Source organism: Aythya ferina (assembly GCF_964211825.1).
Source record: "Aythya ferina genome assembly, chromosome: 3".
Classification (NCBI taxonomy): Eukaryota; Metazoa; Chordata; class Aves; order Anseriformes; family Anatidae; genus Aythya; species Aythya ferina.
In genome coordinates this window covers 97,819,412-97,834,239 of record NC_140298.1, presented here as the reverse complement: position 1 = coordinate 97,834,239, position 14,828 = coordinate 97,819,412, and the positions used below count along the sequence as shown (strand labels likewise).

At 46.1% G+C, this 14,828-nt stretch overlaps 1 long non-coding RNA gene across 1 annotated transcript in view; it reads right to left on the bottom strand.

The window, feature by feature from the left end:
- LOC311434301 overlaps positions 1–14,066 on the bottom strand; it is a 28,031-nt gene extending 13,965 nt beyond the window's left edge. Inside the window, exons 1-2 of the long non-coding RNA XR_014691362.1 lie at positions 13,915–14,066; positions 13,386–13,525 (exon numbers count right to left, since the gene is read on the bottom strand). This is a non-coding gene — a long non-coding RNA (uncharacterized lncRNA). The remainder of the gene's footprint in view (positions 1–13,385; positions 13,526–13,914) is intronic.
- Positions 14,067–14,828: the final 762 nt, after the last annotated feature.

Below are 14,828 nucleotides of genomic sequence, written 5' to 3'. Positions count from 1 at the left end.
CCAAAAGACATGACATGCATTTCTATCACAGCTACAAATTCCACAGCTACAGAAATAAGTATATACAATTAATTACTTTTGCCTGGCTGAAGGACAAATTAAAAGAATATCCTATATTATGAAGAGTCTTGGGTTACAGCTGGCGATCACACATAAATGTGGTAAAAATAAAACTGGCTTTTTCACTTCATTTTTTCTTTCAGTCTTTGAATCATCTAGCTAATAACACATTCAAAAACTATTAAAAGTTTAATGGAATTTACCATAAGTTACATGCAGACTTCTTTATTCCTAAAGGATGATTACAATCATTTGAATTCTTCACTTCATTAAAGATGTCTAAAATAAAGCCAAAGAAAGTGTGTGAACATTCTTCGATTTCTCAATTCAGATGTGAATACAACTTTGATTCTTCAGGAAAAAAAATGTTTAGTGAAGGAGAACTTGCTTTTAAAATAAAACTGATTCCTCTTTTCTTTACTAGATTATGCATTTTTGTTGGTTGAATGGATATGGATAGGGTAATTCATTGCTGGGGATTACTTCTTCAAACTGATTTGGTAGGTTTTCTGCATCTTTATAAATTGCTCAGAGACTACCACTTAATTAGAAGAGGTAAAGTAAACGTACAAGCAGCTTGGTTCCATCTCAACTGTTAATATGGGGGTTGGATTCTGGTACAAAGACTGATAAATTTAGTTCCACAGTAAAAGTAGATGGTGGTAAACCAGAGTTTAATTATGACAATATCAAGTGTAATTTTGTTGATTTGTAATGGTATAGGAAATACGTATGTTGACAATAAAACAAGTTATAGCAATGTCTAACTTTTGTGAATCTTTTTACAAAATCTTTGCAATATGCTATGTCATAAAAAGCAATACTTTTGTACTGTAATATACTTACATAGTAATATAAAGGAATCAAATGACTGAAACAGGAGCTATGTGCAAATATGACGCAGGATAATAGTCCTTACCCTAAAAAATCAGTTCAGAGTCTGCAGAGGAACAAGAAAAGATGTGTAGAAGAAGGCAGTGAGAAGTGTGCTAACCCTGCATGCCAACAGATACCACGTGGTCTATGTTCTTGTTGCCATTGTAGCAAAGGAAAACTTTAAAGAGTACTTGAATGAAGAAAATAAAGCAATGAGGAAGACTTCAGCATCTTTTTCTGTATTGATTCTAACTAGTCATTACAAGCTAAACTCTTGGTACTGTACTTTCCATTCTCCTAGGGCTGTGATCTCTTATCATGGCTAAACACTGTGTTTTCCTCAGGATTTGATGCCATTGGACCAAAATCACAATTGCCAGGCGTATCCAGAGTACTGATTTTCTTGGGGTTTTAATTTCTGAAATAGGGATCTTTCCGATGTATCTATGTGTTTATACACTTGTACATAGAGCACATTCTTGTTTCTGGAGCTTATCCTTCACAGAATCAGGCAGATTTGCTTAAAAGTCCCAAGCCCCAAATTTCTGACTTGTACAAATCTGTTGTTCTTGAACATCCCTGTGTATGACTATTGATATTCTTGTGACCCAAATGGGTTCCATTAACTCCTTTTCCTCAGTCTCATTGTTGTGCTGTGTAGGTTCTGATTTAATCTTCATAGCACTTTGGTTTTATGATCCAGTTACCCTACAGCCTGGGGCCAGTGCTCACTGTGGCTGCTGCGTGGGTGTCTGTCATCAAACAAATCTGTTCATGATCTATCTGTAGTACAACCACAAAACAAGAAGACTGCCAAAAGGATTATAGGAAAACTACTCTTTAATTTTGATGGCAGAAATGATGTGCCGGTCCAGACATAAGAAATACACCACCTGTTTATTTTATCCAATACCTAGAAATGACCTCTGGCATACGGTCTGAGCCTTCCAGAATGCCCTTTCCTAAATGTGCCTTCTCTTTCAGTCATAAACTCATAGAGCACCACTCCCTCTCTTTTTTCTGTTTCTCCATTTATGATCATTCATGTCTCTACCAGAAGAGCATGTTTCTACAGTTCCTTCCCCAAATCTGTGATTTTAAAGACTGCACTCATATTTAGTTTCTATGGAATGTCTAAATTGCAGGATTAAGTAGAGATAAAACAAACTGCTTGGAATCAACTTGGCAGCATAACACATAGCTAAATGAAGGCTAATTTACTCAAATGAGAAATGGAGTATGTTAGTACACAGATGCTGTATGTGCAATGAATGATATCTAAGCTTCATTCTACCACATCTTATCTACTTTTAATCTTTTCATCAGTTGCTTTGTTTATCTTGCATACCTTTGTTTTACACAGGTAGATAGTTCAAAAGTTTGTAAATTCTCACAGTCTGGTTAGTCTAAACAGGTATGATGAAATGCACAGGACGTGCGTTAATATTGGCCACTTAAATTTGCAGGGAATGCCTGTTAAAACAAATCATTTTTTTACGTTAGGGTTTAATGACTGTGTTGGGTCTGTCTGAGCTTGAGTCACCTTTTCCCTGCAGCAGCCCATACAGTGCTGTGCTCTGCACTCGTAGCTGGAACAGCACTGATATCACTCAAGTGTTGTGTCTATTGCTGCATAGTGCTGTCATGGCATCAAGACTCCTTCCAAGCCCCCAAGAGCCAGCAGGCTGGGGGTGGGCAAGTGATGTGGAGGGGACATTGCCAGGGCAGCTGACCTAAACCAACCAAAGGGATATTCCATAACACCTGATGTCACACTCAGCAATAAAAAGGGATCTCGTGGGGAAGGGGGCTGTTCCTCCTGAACAACCACTACGCGTTTTGAGGCCCTGCTTCCCAGGACGTGGCTGAACATCACTTGTTGATGGGAAGTAGAAAATAATTTTTTCCCTCTCTCTGTGCTTCCAAGTGGACTTATTGTTTCTTTTGTTTCTTTTTTCTCTCCATTCCCTTTCCCTTTAATTAAACCTTTCTCATCTCAAACCTCGAGTTCTCCGTGTTGTATTTTCTCCTCCTTTCTCTTTGAGGAGAGGGGGAATGAGAGAGTGGTTGTGGTGGAGCTCGGCTGCCCACCTGAGTAAAATCACCACAATCACTTCCCCTTGCAGAAGATTAAACAGGTAAACCAAGTCACTATTGTTATAAATGAAGTCTCAACTCAATCTGAATTTTGTAATATTTATACTTATAAAAGATATAAAAGCTATAAAAGGTATAAAAGGCAAGTAACAGCGCTGGGTGTGCGGGGAGTCTATGCTCCACCAACACGCACACATGAACATCAGACATTCTAAATATATAGAACATTGCTTTACATACTAATCGCGAGTATGCCTATACATACATACAATCAGGAAAGGTAACAATCCTTTAAATTCCATGACTTACTAAACTCGAGTACACTTATGCATATGTATGATCAGAAAAGGTAACAAGCAATCCTCTAAGTTCCATGACTTAACAGTCTCCATTTTCCATTCCTTTTCTTGACTACAAACAAGTCTCCATTTTCCATTCCCTTTGAACAATATGTCTCGCTTTAAGTTCTCAAGCATCTCGGTCTTCAGGCCTTATGTATCCCATTCTTCCTGGGTCGAAGAAAAGCACATCCATCTCCTTTTCAAGGCCAATAGGCCTGGGTCAAAAGGCACATCCAGGTCAGCAGGGGGTGTAACAGCAAAAGCCCTCGATGGCTGTAGCAGCAGAGAGGCCCATGGTGTAGCAGTTGGATCAGTAAAGGAGCCCGCAGCTCCCTCACCATCTGGCAAACCACACGTTTGTGATTGTGGCTCCACAGGGCTCTTCAAGGCCTCAGAGATTGCTCGCCAGGTGCTGAGCAATTCCACTGCAACCTTGTCACTTTTAGTTGCAGAGTCCCACACCTTCACCTCGGTTTGGTCCCATACTTCAGGCTCATAAACTGTCCAATTGTTAATAAGGAGAATAAGCTGTAAGGTTACCAGGACAGTCCTTGTTCCTAAGGACTTATGATTCCCCATAATGTGCAACTGCTTACCAGCGAGGGGCAGTTGTGTGCACAGGTCCGCTTCTCTCAGCTCAAGCTTCTCTCCAGCTCCAGTGTGCCTATTTCCAGCGACTTTCTGTACGAGCTTCTCTGAGCAGTTTGCTGAGTTTGGCCGAACCTATCTTCATGAGGCAATCAAAGTGCCTGTTCCCGTCCTGGTCTCCATTCTGCCAGCCTGTTCCTTTTCATTCCTTCTTTCTGCTTCTTTATTGATGACATAACTTCATCACATGGTGTTACTTTTTTTTTTTTTTTTTTTTTTTTAATCTTGAGGGCAGGCTCCCCTCTTATACCCTTCTCCCCACAGCAGTTCTTTTCAAAACAACTTTTCATTGGTCAAACAACTTTGCAAATAACAGCAACAGTAAACACCCAGAAACTTCCATGCCTTAATGGCTGGAGAACAAGAAACTGGAGACTGCATGGAGTCTCCTGAATCACCCTTCTTTGTTCCGTCTAAACTCTTTTACATACCTGATGGCCTCATCGTTAAGAGTCTAATGTTATCTCAACCATGGGGCTTTCCAACGCCCATGGCCACACTCCGAAATCTCCCCCTTCTTTATTAATATCAACCATTTTTTCGACATGAATTACCACTCCATATATAACACTATACATCACAGAAGCAAAAAGAAATACATAGTATTGTCACAAAGCTTTCAAATATATGAAAATGTTTTATGTTTCAAATTGTCTGCTCTTAGCAATGTCATAAATAGTGTTATTTTTGTGGTAAGATGTCCTGTTCTTATAGAAGCCTTTTGGATAAAGACATGCATCTGTCTTTTTAGGTTTCCTAAGAATGTTGGGCAGTTTTGATTATCAAAAATTTATTCTCAGTTGAGATTGTAGCACTTTTAGTTGATGATCATTACTTCGGTTATATATTACGTTCTTAATGGACTATACTGCTTGTGTGCTTTTGCTTTGTGATAAAGCCCTCTGAAATACTTTCTTTGACATTAATTACAGAACGAGCTGAGTAAGTTTGGATTCTTATGATAAAATATTCAGAAGACAATGGGAACTTGGCCCTAAGTGTTGCAGATTTTACTCCACATTTTCAGATGATCGGATGTTCTTATTCCTAATGGAGTGTTCATTATTTGTTATTGCCACTTTCTCAAGTTGCCTGTCTGTTTTACTGAATGTGTTTCTGAACCAGCAGCTATCAATAAGGCTTGAAATAAATGTTTCTGTGCAAGGAGTCTTAGCATTTCTGGAGACAATAAGTCTTGGGACCTTTGAGACCTTTCTGGTTTTGCAGTAATATTTCTGTCCCTTAGGAACACTGTGTAAAATTGAGGACTTGATTATTTCACTTCTGCAAATCAATGAAACACAGTCAAAGAACAGTAACAACAATGACTTCCCTGGAAATGCACTGCAAAACAAAGAAGGCTAATTGCTATTTTTTCCATTCATGTAGACTATATTTCAATTAATCTCTTCAGAGAATCCTTGAATATTAGTGAAGCTTCAATGTACACTCATTTTTGAACTCAAAGTAAAGTTCATCTTTAATTCCAGACCCACTGGCAATTGCCAGTAAGAACTTCTAAGCTTGGCCCATGCCTGCAGTTAAAGGACCTGAAAGGAATCTTTGCAGAATCAGGTGCTTGGTGATCTTTTGCAAAACAAGCTCACCTCTGACTTGAACCACCACTATTTTTACACAGCTAACTTGTGAAACTACCTGGCTGCTTCTGATATGTTGTTTTAGCTTGCCCAGCTTAACTCTGTTGAGCATACACATGCACATTACAGAGGACCAGTGGGAGGGGAGGAGGAAAGGGGAGAAGGATGCAGCACTAAATCACATATTTCCATACATTTGCATTTTGATGCACGTTTTTTCATATGTTAATGGACCTTAATGAGCAAAAGGTTACCACGTCAGTCGGGAATCTTCCTTCAGCTGTTTTTTTCCTTTGTGTTTTCTAGCTTTCATCCCTTATCTCCCTTGCTTCTGCTAGCTCAAGGCTACCAGTCTCCCTGTTTTCTTCAAGGTTTCCTCGTTTTCTTCAGTTTAAGCACATAAGCACTACAGCACTAAGTGACAAGCAGATGATCTTTTTCCTGGCTTCCTTCCCATGACTGTCTGCTTAGCTGAAAGCAGAAGGAAGACTGACCCTGAGAATGCTATTGCGGGAAGAAGCCATTTGCTTATAGATCAAATATAAACACAATTTAAGATGTAACTTGGGGATGCTGTTTCAAGTACACTGGGAACACTGAGTACTCCACCACTGTGCCTACTTTTAGGGGAAGCTAGATATGTACCACCAATCCTTTCCCATATGCTAATGCGCAGTCTGCTGCCAAAAGGCAACATCAGCTGGAATTGTTACATTTTCTAGAGTTAATTTTCTATGCTGAAAACAAACAAAATTAACTCACCCTAAAATGCGAGTCTTTCCTAAAAGTATAACTGATACTAGCATCCAAACACTCTGATTCCAGTGGCTACACAAATTCAAATAGCTGATCAAGGGTGCCTTTATTGCACCTCTTGGAGACTGGAGGTTTCAAGTATTCTAGTTGTGTGTCAGAAGTCTCTCAGTTTGTGGTGTGTTGGCCCTGGCTGGCAGCCAAGGACCCGCCATTTTTCTCTTCCCTCTCTGTGGGACAGGGGATAAAATAGCAGGGAAAAAACAAAAACAAAAAACAGAATGAGAAAACACATGAATCAAGATAATGACAGGGAGATTATTTACCAATTACTCTTGAGAACAAAACAGACTTCATTTGGAGAAATTAACTTTTTTTTTTTTTTTTTTTTTTTTTTTTTTTTTTTTTTGGCCAGTTAGTAGAAATATTTACTTACTACTTGTGGTGGTTTTACCCTGCTTGATGACTTAGGCTTCATCTGCCAAAGTTGTCACTCAGGACTGCTGAAGCAGGATTTCTGGATGCCAGCATCAGCTTAGCTCAAGTCATTGCTGTACTTGCCCACTTCTTGTGAAGTTGACCTGTTGTTTGTTCTGAAATGTCTTCATACAACACACAGCTTTGATCTCCCTGAGGCATGCACCTGATATCCCCTTTCTTTGCATGTTATATATGGAGTGGCACTTTGTGTCAGAAAAATGGTTGATATTAATAAAGAAGGGGGAGATTTGGGAATGTGGCAATGGGAATCGGAAAGCCTCGTGGTTGGTGATAACATCAGACTCTTAACGATGAGGTCATCAAGAATATAAAAAGTTTAGAGGAAATAAAGAAGGGTGATTGAGGCGACGCCCTGCCATCTGGGGTTGCTTGTTTTCCCCTCTGTTAAGGCACGGAAGTTGCTGGGGGGGCTGCTGGTTAGTACTGTTAACATTTATTGTTTAATGTTATAAGATAATAGTATTATTAGTATGGTTTCAAGGGTTAATGAAACGTGGGAAAAGCAATCATGTTTTGTTGCTTTTGGGAACCTTGTGGTGGGCAGAGCATGTGCAGAAGAAGAGGGAGACATTCAAAGCCGCTCCTGCAGTCTGGAACAAAAGGTTGCCAATGGTAATGGGGAAACTGTGAGCCTTTCACCCACAACGACCACCACAAAGAAAATTATAATATGAAGCGGGGATAGGATATACGTATGTATAGGCATACTGGGGTTTCTTGTAAATATGTAACAGCAATGTCCTATATATATTTAGAAAGTTCGATGGTTGGGTGTGCATGTTGGTAGAGCATAGACTCCCAGCGCACCCAGCGCTGTTTACTTGCCTTTTATAAATATTCTTTTATGTTACTAAATTCAGAGTGAGTTGAGACTTCATTTATAACAGCATTACCTACCAGGTGTATCCCGGTCTCTGGGCGAAGACAATCCCATGAGTGGGTTTACCTTTTCCCAAGGCAGGAACAAACCACACTGCCTTCCCCGGCTTCTTCCCTACACACATCAAGGAGATTTAACTCAGAACAGAATCACAGAATCACAGAATTTTCTAGGTTGGAAGAGACCTCAAGGTCATCGAGTCCAACCTCCAACCTAACGCTAACAGCCCTCCACTAAACCATATCCCTAAGCTGTACATCTAAGCGTCTTTTGAAGACTTCCAGGGATGGTGACTCCACCACTTCCCTGGGCAGCCTGTTCCAATGCCTCACAACCCTTTCTGTAAAGAAGTTCTTCCTAACATCTAACCTAAAACTCCCCTGGCTCAACTTAAGCCCATTCCCCCTCGTCCTGTCACCAGGCACGTGGGAGAACAGGCCAACCCCCACCTCTCTACAGCCTCCTTTAAGGTATCTGTAAAGAGCAATAAGGTCACCCCTGAGCCTCCTCTTCTCCAGGCTGAACAAGCCCAGCTCCCTCAGCCGCTCCTCGTAGGACTTGTTCTCCAGGCCCCTCACCAGCTTCGTCGCCCTTCTCTGCACCCGCTCAAGCACCTCGATGTCCTTCTTGTAGCGAGGGGCCCAAAACTGAACACAGTACTCGAGGTGCGGCCTCACCAGAGCTGAGTACAGGGGGACGATCACCTCCCTAGCCCTGCTGGTCACGCTGTTCCTAATACAAGCCAGGATGCCGTTGGCCTTCTTGGCCACCTGAGCACACTGCTGGCTCATATTCAGCCGACTGTCCACCATCACTCCCAGGTCCTTCTCTGCCTGGCAGCTTTCCAACCATTCCTCTCCCAGCCTGTAGCTCTGCTTGGGGTTATTGCGCCCCAGGTGCAGGACCCGGCACTTGGCCTTGTTAAACTTCATGCAGTTGACCTCAGCCCATCGGTCCAGCCTATCCAGATCCTCCTGCAGAGCTTTCCTACCCTCAAGCAGATCGACACACGCACCTAACTTGGTGTCATCTGCGAACTTACTGAGGGTGCACTCGATGCCCTCGTCCAGATCATCGATGAAGATATTAAAGAGGACCGGCCCCAGCACCGAGCCCTGGGGGACGCCACTAGTGACTGGCCTCCAACTGGACTTGGCTCCATTCACCACGACTCTTTGGGCCCGGCTATCCAGCCAGTTTCTAACCCAACGAAGCGTGCGCCAGTCCAAGCCAAGAGCAGCCAGTTTCTTGAGGAGAATGCTGTGGGAGACGGTGTCAAAAGCCTTGCTGAAGTCAAGGTAGACCACATCCACAGCCTTTCCCTCATCCACCCAGCGCGTCACTCTGTCATAGAAGGAGATCAGGTTCGTCAGGCATGACCTGCCTTTCATAAAGCCATGCTGACTGGGCCTGATCGCCTGCTTCCCCTTCAAGTGCTGCATGATGACTCTCAGGAGGATCTGCTCCATGAGCTTTCCTGGCACTGAGGTCAAACTGACAGGCCTGTAGTTTCCTGGGTCTGCCCTCCGGCCCTTCTTGTAGATGGGCGTCACGTTTGCTAGCCGCCAGTCGATTGGGACCTCCCCCGATAGCCAGGACTGTTGATAAATGATGGACAGTGGCTTGGCCAGCTCCTCTGCCAGTTCCCTCAGTACCCTTGGGTGGATCCCATCCGGCCCCATCGACTTGTGCACATCTAAGTGCCGTAGTAGGTCACCAACCAGTTCTTCATGGATAATGAGGGCCACATCCTGCTCCCCATCCCCTTCCACCAGCTCAGGGTACTGGGTATCCAGAGAACATCCGGTATTGCCGCTAAAGACTGAGGCAAAGAAGGCATTGAGCACCTCCGCCTTTTCCTCATCTCTTGTAACTAAGTTTCCCCCCGCATCCAGTAAAGGATGAAGATTCTCCTTAGTCCTCCTTTTTGTGTTGATGTATTTATAGAAACGTTTTTTGTTATCTTTAACGGCAGTAGCCAGATTGAGCTCCAGATGAGCTTTGGCCTTCCTAATTTTGTCCCTGCACAGCCTCGCTACTTCTTTAAAGTCCTCCTTAGTGGCCTGCCCACTTTTCCAAAGCTTATAAACCCTCTTTTTCCTCCTAAGATCAAGCCACAATTCTCTGTTGAGCCAGGCCGGTCTTCTTCCACGCCAGCTCGTCTTTGGGCACGTGGGAACAGACCGTTCCTGCGCCATTAAGACTTCCCTCTTGAAGAGCGCCCAGCCTTCCTGGACCCCTCTGCCCTTCAGAACCGCCTCCCAAGGGACTCCACCAACCAATGTCCTGAGCAGCTCAAAGTCAGCCCTCCGAAAGTCCAATACAGCGGTTTTACTGGTCCCCTTCCTGGCCTCGCCAAGAATAGTGAACTCCACCATTGCGTGGTCACTCTGCCCTAGACAGCTCCCGACGATCACGTCCTCCACCAGTCCTTCTCTGTTTGTGAAGAGAAGGTCTAGCGGGGCACCTCCCCTGGTAGGCTCACTAACCAGCTGCGTCAGGAAGCTATCTTCCACGCTCTCCAGAAACCTCCTAGACTGCTTTCTCAGGGCTGTGTTGTGCTTCCAGGATATGTCAGGGAAGTTGAAGTCCCCCACGAGTACAAGAGCTGATGATTTTGCAACCTCTGTCAGCTGCCTGTAGAATTCCTCATCCGTCTCCTCATCCTGGTTCGGCGGTCTATAGCAGACCCCGACCAGGACACTAGCCTTGTTGTCCCTGCCGATCCTAACCCAAAGGGACTCGACCTTGTCATTCCCAACCTCGAGTTCTACAGCCTCGAAAGACTCTCTAATATAGAGAGCCACACCACCACCCCTTCTATGCTGCCTGTCCCTTCTATAGAGCTTATAGCCAGGCATTGCAGCACTCCAGTCATGAGACTGGTCCCACCACGTCTCCGTGATGGCAACCAAGTCGTAGCCTGCCTGCCGCACGATGGCTTCCAGCTCCTCCTGTTTGTTACCCATGCTGCATGCATTGGTGTAGATGCACTTCAGCTGGGCCATTGCCTTATCCTCCGGCCTTGCCATTGTTCCCCCTGGCACAGCCCCAACAATCCTAGCCTCAGCCCCATCCCCCTTCCTACCTAGTTTAAAGCCCTCTCAATGAGCCCTGCCAGTTCCTGGCCCAGGATCCTTTTTCCCCTAAAAGATAGGGACCCGTCTGCGGCCATCAGGCCAGGTGCTGAGTAAAGTGCCCCATGATCAAAAAACCCAAGATTTCTGCGTTGGCACCAGCCCCGGAGCCACGTGTTTAACAGGTGGGCTTTCCGTGTCCTCTCTGAACTCCTCCCTGCCACCATAGGGATGGACGAAAACACCACCTGCACTCCCGCTCCATCCACTAACCGACCCAGCCCCCTAAAGTCCCTTTTGATAGCCTTGAGGCTTCTCTCTTCGATGTTATCACTGCCCGCCTGGACTATCAAAAGGGGGTAATAGTCAGAGGGGCGTACCAGGTTAGGAAGCTTCCTGGCAACGTCCCTGACCCTGGCCCCAGGGAGACAGCAGACTTCCCTACGGGTAGGGTCCGGCCGACAAATAGGGCCCTCTGTTCCCCTAAGAATCGAGTCACCAACAACAATAACCCTCCTGTCTTTTTTGGTGGAGGCAGTCCTGAGGCGCGGAGTCGACCTCCTCGCTCCAGGCATCCTCCTGGGAACATTTGCTACCTCTTCCTCACACACCGGCCTCTCAATCTCTAGGGCCTCAAACCTGTTGTGTAAGGGCACCTGGGAAGGTGGGGCCGGAAGGGGAGAGCATCGCCTGCGATGTCGAGCAGGGACCTGTTTCCATTCCTCCTCAGCTCCCAGATCCCCTCCCTCTGCCCGACGGGGACAGGGCAGGGGGTCCGCCCCCATTTGGGGAGTCTCACCTCGGCACCTCCCCTTGAGGCCCTGCAGGGAGTTACTCCAGAAGTCTATCTCCCGCTCACACTCCCTGATGGCCCTCAACCTCTCCACCTCCTCCTTGAGCTCCGCCACCATGCGGACCAGGTCATCTACCTGCTCGCACCTCACGCACGCAGTTTCTCTGCCTCCCGCCGATGGCAGCAACAGGCTCAGACACTCCTTGCATCCGGTGACCTGAACTGCGGCATTTTTTAACGGGTAGTCGGTCTGCGTGTGCACCGACTTTCTGGAGAGCGCGCCGTGCCTGGTGGCCACCATTATCGCCTAGTTACGGCTGTTGTTAACGAGGTGTTGTTTGTGTGTAGGGGGAGCGCTCTGCCCTTCCTGCACGCCCTGCCTGCGCGAACTGCCGCGCTAACTGCCGCGCCACTCCCTCTGACGCGCCACGCCCTGTTTGCCCGCCCTGGTCGCCGCGCTCCTGGTCGCTCGCGCTCCCTAGGGGCTGCTTTTGAAGGGCTGGGGAGGGGGCGCTGCTGGCTCCGCCTTCGCCTCGTCAGCCTCCCTCACGAGGGCTGCCGGGTCCTGGCGGCTCCCTCTAGTAGGCTCGATGCCGGACAAAATTAGCCCTGCCTGGCCCGATCCCCCGCTCCGCTGCAGAACGCGTCTGCCCCGGAGCCGATCGCCTCGGCAAATGGCAGTGAAATGGCGGTGGGTCCCGATTTAAATAGCCCGCCGCTGACGCTGCTGGCTCCGCCTTCGCCTCGTCAGCCTCCCTCACGAGGGCTGCCGGGTCCTGGCGGCTCCCTCTAGTAGGCTCGATGCCGGACAAAATTAGCCCTGCCTGGCCCGATCCCCCGCTCCGCTGCAGAACGCGTCTGCCCCGGAGCCGATCGCCTCGGCAAATGGCAGTGAAATGGCGGTGGGTCCCGATTTAAATAGCCCGCCGCTGACGCTGCTGGCTCCGCCTTCGCCTCGTCAGCCTCCCTCACGAGGGCTGCCGGGTCCTGGCGGCTCCCTCTAGTAGGCTCGATGCCGGACAAAATTAGCCCTGCCTGGCCCGATCCCCCGCTCCGCTGCAGAACGCGTCTGCCCCGGAGCCGATCGCCTCGGCAAATGGCAGTGAAATGGCGGTGGGTCCCGATTTAAATAGCCCGCCGCTGACGCTGCTGGCTCCGCCTTCGCCTCGTCAGCCTCCCTCACGAGGGCTGCCGGGTCCTGGCGGCTCCCTCTAGTAGGCTCGATGCCGGACAAAATTAGCCCTGCCTGGCCCGATCCCCCGCTCCGCTGCAGAACGCGTCTGCCCCGGAGCCGATCGCCTCGGCAAAAAAACTCCTCCCACATTGTGTAGGGGTTTTGTTTCAGTAGGACCAGGATGATTTCCAGATCCTCTAGTATTAACTAGCCAAGTGGCTTCTGGTAAATTCTGGTGAAGTCCCAGTGTTTCCATGTCCCAGTGCCCAGTCTTTAACCTTTGTACCATAGTACCATTAGTTTAACATTTAACCATTGTACCTCTCAACTTTTCCAGAGACCTGTGGACGATAGGGGATGTGATGGAGATATGATAATACCCATTCAGTGCTGTGCTTCTTGGCCCAGGAGGTTACAAGATTATTTTGGAAGTGACTCCCATTGTCAGATTCAATTCTTTCTGGTGTACTGTGATGCCACAGCACTTACCTTTCCAGACCCAAGATTGTGTTTTGACAGTGGCATGGTTTACTGGGTATGTTTCTAGCCACCCAGTAGTTGGTTCTACCATGGTGATTATCTGGCACTTGCCTTGGTGGGTTTGTGGGAGTGGTCCAGTGTAGTCAATTTGCCAGGCCTCAGCATATCAAAATCCTGTGGTGGGGTCATTGGCGCTGGCTAGAACCGTCTGTGTCTGGCATGGGGCAGCCCTGGCCTCTCCATCGTGCTATGGACACACAATACACAGTTAAATTAAAACTAGTGTAAAATAATCCTGTTTGCATTTCATTTGAGAATATTGGGATACTGGGTACAGGATGAATGAACTTCTGCTCCAGTTTTAAAAACAAAAATGCATGAATGTTGCATAATGATGTTTGGCAGTCATCTTGAAACCATCATAGTACAACTATGGGTGAAAGTACATAGGGGTGCAGTGAGATTGGAGCTGTTCTTCAGAATGAATGCATCAAAAGGCATCAGTGTTTTCCACGCTTGAAATCAGTGCTTTAAAAGCATGATTAACTGGAACAAGAAAAAAATTAAACAAGGGGAAAATCAGATATGATGGACAACCCTGATTAAATAAAAAGCGTGAAAACTTATGTCTCTTACCCATTGTGTCTTTTCTTGTCAGATTGAGTCCTTTAGTTGTCTCTCCAGTCTAGTTATTATCAGTGGGTTTCTTAAAAAGAATCACAATCAGTGTCCTGTGGATTTTTAAGGAAATATTCTTTCCATTACTTCAGAGTCTTGGTTGTTGCACCCTGCTGCTGTCAGGCCCCTCCTCCTGTCAGTATTCAGTCAGTCTGCATGAATGTGTCAGGTTCTGCAAAAAATAGAGTGGGTAGCAATTCAAGTGAGTTTTGTATTATTGTGTCAATGGCTCAAAAGAAAAGCTGAAAGACTTAATGGAATATTAAGGTTTGGTAGAATAAAAATGACAGCTTGACATGTTCATGGAATCAGTTAAGATTGGAAGGGACCTCTGGAGATCATCTGGTCCAACTACCTTGCTCAAGCAGGGTCAGCTAGAGCAGGTAATCCAGGACCATATCCAGTTAGGTTCTGAGTATCAGTCCACATCGCTGTTTACTTGTCTATACCATACTTTGGAAGCTTGTCTATGACAATATTATAGGAGATAGCATCAATAGCTTTCCTAAAGTCAAGGTAAACAACACTCACTGCTCTCCTCCATCAAGCTAATCACCTCATTGTTAAAGACTATTAGGTTGGCTACACATGATTTCCTGTTTGCAAGTCCTTGCTTACTACTCCTAATCACCTACTTGTCCTTATCGTGGCTGAAATGGTTTCCAGGAGCAGCTCTACCCTAATCTTCCAAGAGACAGAGGTGAAGCTGACTGACCTGTGGTTCACAAGATCTTTCTTCTTTTCCTTCTTGAAGACAGGAGTGACATTTGCTCTCTTCCAGTCTTCAGGAACCATAGTTGTCCAAAGATAATCGAGAGTGGCCTTGCAATGGCAACAGCCATCTCCCTCAGCACTAGTGGGTGCAACCTGTC